The 3,766-nt window shown below is 58.2% G+C and overlaps 1 pseudogene; it reads right to left on the bottom strand.

Moving 5' to 3' along the window:
* Positions 1-2,283, bottom strand: part of LOC104851766 — a 3,719-nt pseudogene extending 1,436 nt beyond the window's left edge.
* Positions 2,284-3,766: the final 1,483 nt, after the last annotated feature.

Raw genomic sequence — 3,766 nt, 5'->3', positions numbered from 1 at the left:
TGCACACACACCCTAAGCATGAGTGGGAAACGGCTGTCCTATCCAGGTTAGCTCTGAGCGTTTTGGAGAAGTGTTCTCCGCTCTGCTTCAGTTGACCCGCCTGCCATAGCTCTATCTCCCCACTTCCTAGGATCTGTCTGTCCTTTGAGCCCAGCCAGGTTAAATGACCAGGTGCAGAGCCGTCCTTCAGCATCTGAGCCGAGCGATTACTAAGGAATCCGGAGTCGCACAGCTGTGTGCTGAGAGCAGAGCGCAAACAGCCCTTCCGCCACCTACGCCTGCCTCACTCTCAGACCACGTACCCGGAGGGCTCCTTTGACCTTCACACCGCTCTGGAGGCAGCTAGGGTTCCGTGTCCTCCCTTTTACAGAGAAGCCAGACGCTTGGAGAAGGCAAGCTAGCGTGTTGCCTAAAAATATATGGTTAAGAAACAGAATGTGGCGGTGCACGCCTGTGATTCCCAGCACTCAGAGGCTGAGGCAGGAGGATCGCCGTGCGTTCGAGGTCAGAATGGGCTATTCAGTGAGTTCAAGACCAGCCTGAACTGCACAGCAAGACCCTGGCTCAAGAAACAAGTGCACAAAAGATAAGGCTAAGAGAAGGCGGTGTCTCCCGAAGACTGAGACAAATCCTTGCTTCTACTGAGTACAGAATCCAGGTTACCCGAAGACACACTGGTGTGCTTTTTCTCTCTGAAACCCCCTGGGCCTCCCACTCTGGGTTGGCACTGACTGAGTCCCCTGGCTTGATCGCTTCCCCACTAGAGTTCGGCCTCAGCTCCCACAGCAGATTACAGGGCAAAGGCAGGGGCGAAGGCAGCCCCTCGCTGCCATTCGTCCTGGGTGGCTCTCTGTCATGTGAAGAGCCTTGCTCCAGCGCCCAGGTCCTTCATTTCCCCACAATGACCAGATGAGCTGCACCAGTCTAATCAGAGACAAAAATGAATGCTGGAAGCAAGAAGGCGAGCCACGTTTGGTGTTGCTGCCCCCAAACACCTCTGAGGACAAGACCACAAGGTGGCGTTTTCCACAGTACACACTAGCAAAAATACTGGTAGGGCTCCTAGAAAGAGATATTTTTGGTCACTAGGTCAAATGATCTTTCTCTCTCTCTTTCTTTCTTTCTTTCCTTCTTTCTTTGTGGTGCTGGGGTCACACCCAGAGCCTTGTGTATGCTAGGAAAGTGGTCTACCACAGAGCTACAACCCCAGCCCTTTTTATGTTAGAGACAGGATCTCACCATGTAGCCTAGGCTGGCCTTGAACTTGTGATCCTCCTGCCTCAGCCTCCCAAGTAGCTGGAATGACTGGCAGGTGCCACTGTGCCCAACAGTCTTTAACTAATTTGGATAGTCAACCACCATGGCACTTTGAGTCATCCAGCGATGCCTGAACCAACCTTACCCGTAGTTTTTACTGCAAGACCTCCAGCTTCATCATAAGTCTGTCCTGCCCTCTGGCCTCGCCCTGGGCCGCTCCTGCTTGGAACCCAGTGGCAGTGCCAGGAGGAGATCAGGGCGGTCTTGAGCAGACCCTGTGAGAGAACTCAAGCAGGTCACCACCGTCCATGTGTCCCCACCTGCTCCCACCCTCAGAGCTACCACTGAGCCTTCCACCCCTGCGCTGCCCAGATCTGAACCCAGGCACCCAGAGCACGGCGCCCCAAGTTTTGGGCAGTCAGATGTACTGGGCGGCAGTGATGACTAAAGGCGAAATACACACCTGCTGGGGCATTCAGAAGAGTGTGCCCCAAGTGTTGTGGGATCTGAGGGTGGGGGCCCTAAGCCTCTGACGGTGAAGGTTTTCACACCTGAGCTCCCACGCAGGGCACACAGACCGCAGCGGATTCGCTGAGCAGGGAGCTCCCTGGGGTTCAGCGTCCTCCGCTCTCACTGCCCCGTCCAGAGTCCAGAAGCAGGTCTCACAGTCATGGGCCCACCAGGTCACGTGGGAAGGCAGGTCTGTGTGTGGCTGCCCCTGGGAGGAGCACGTCCCAGGCCCCTGAAACCCACAGGGAGGCTCCCTCGGGACTGCAGCAGCTGTCCTGTCCCCTGGGGACCCCGGAGCTCACACTCCTGGATGCACACTGTGCAGTCAGAGGCCTGGGTGGAGGACAGCTGGGCTTGTGAGGGGCAGGGGCGCCGCACGCAGTGAGCAAGCTGAGGCCCAGGGGTGGGTGCCAAGCTCTCTGGGGATGGGATCTCCTTATCATGCATGCACTGGGCGCCCACAGGGAGGCCAGGCCTCTGGTGCTTTCGTGCAGGGCCGTCTGTGAGCACACGCATATGTCCTTGTTTGTTTTTTAAAACAAAGTTTCCATAACTCATGATGAATGCAACGGCCTTCTTCCTCTCTGGGTGGGAAGTCCCCGGGAGGACCCTGGTCCACCTCGTCCCCCACTCCGTGCCTCCCACACTCAGCACTGGCACACCACGTACACGGTCACGTTTAGTCAGTGGGTGAATGGTGGCCTGATCACTTGGTCCCCACACACTAAACACCTATGACAGCCAGGCGTGGTGGCAAAAGCCTGTGATCCCAGGAGGCTGAGGCAGGAGGATGGAAAGTTTGAGCAACTTAGAAATATGGCCAGACCCTGTCATAGCACATTGTGAAAGAGGGGAGTCCGCAGAGGCCTGACGACGGCGACGCTCGGAGATGGGTAAGGAATGACAGGAGCCAGACACAAGGGATGAATGTTCAGATGAACGTTCTCCGAGCTGAAACAGCCAGCACCCAGGCCCGTGGCAGGACTTTGTGGCTTCTCCATGGGGCGGGACAGCCTCACAGGCAGCCTCCCGGGGTAGGGGAGAGGTTGGTGATGGTGCAGCAGGAAGAGCCTTGTGGCCCGGAAACTGAGCTGCAGATGGTGCAACAGTGAGTGTTGCTGTAGGCCCAGGCCTCGTGGTGCAGACGGCACAAGACAGACGCAGATGCCTAAAGCTACAGCTGTGGACACTGACCTGGCTCGGCCTCCTTCAGGGCCAGTGGGCAGCATGCAGCAGCGCAAAAACCGGGCCCGTCTCGGTCCCTGGGGGGCACCTAGCGCTGCTGTCCATGCAGCAGGCTCACCTTGCCCCGGTAACAACAGAAAGCAGGCCGGAGGAGCCCACAGTTTCTGCCCGAGCAGGTCTCTCACTCAGCCACTCCTCCCTGGCTCCCAGGCATTGCTGTCCCTGCAGAGGACAGGTCCGGGCTCCGGGGAGAGGGTGCAGGACTGTGACAGTAAAGGTGGGAGGGACGCAGCAGCGCAGGACCAAATTCAGGAGGACGAGGGAGCTAGAGGCCTGAAACAGGACAGGGAGAGGGAGGGGGCAAGGACGTGCGCCCCCAAGGTGAGGCGACCGCCCCTCCGCCCAAGATGCTCCTTTCAGCTGCCGGGTCCTGAGATGCTTTCCAAGTTCCTGGACTCTCCTGGACCTGGCCCAGGGCCTCCTCCCCCGTGCTTACCACCTGTCACCTGTCACTGCAAAGTCTTGGCTTGGCAGAGAAAGGCATTCAGGGAAAACACTGCTGGCATCCCATGAACCCGGGCTGACCCGACCCGGCCGGCCACCTTCCCTGCTTTCCTTCTGCCTGCGTGCTGGCCTGTCTTCGCCTGCTCCACTGACAGCCTCTGTCCATCCTCCTTTCCGGCACACTCAGCCTCCTGTGATTCTGGCGTCTGGTGGTAAGGTGGCAGTGACACGGGTAGGGACAGCTTGCTTTGGGGACCAGGACTTCCTGGCCATCCAAGCCGGGACTGTGTTCCGGGCTCATCAGTGAAGG

This window comes from Fukomys damarensis, unplaced genomic scaffold (assembly GCF_012274545.1).
Source record: "Fukomys damarensis isolate Sample0158 unplaced genomic scaffold, DMR_v1.0_HiC HiC_scaffold_17, whole genome shotgun sequence".
Classification (NCBI taxonomy): Eukaryota; Metazoa; Chordata; class Mammalia; order Rodentia; family Bathyergidae; genus Fukomys; species Fukomys damarensis.
The sequence above is the reverse complement of the archived record's forward strand: the minus strand, read 5'-3'. Positions and strand labels throughout refer to the sequence as shown.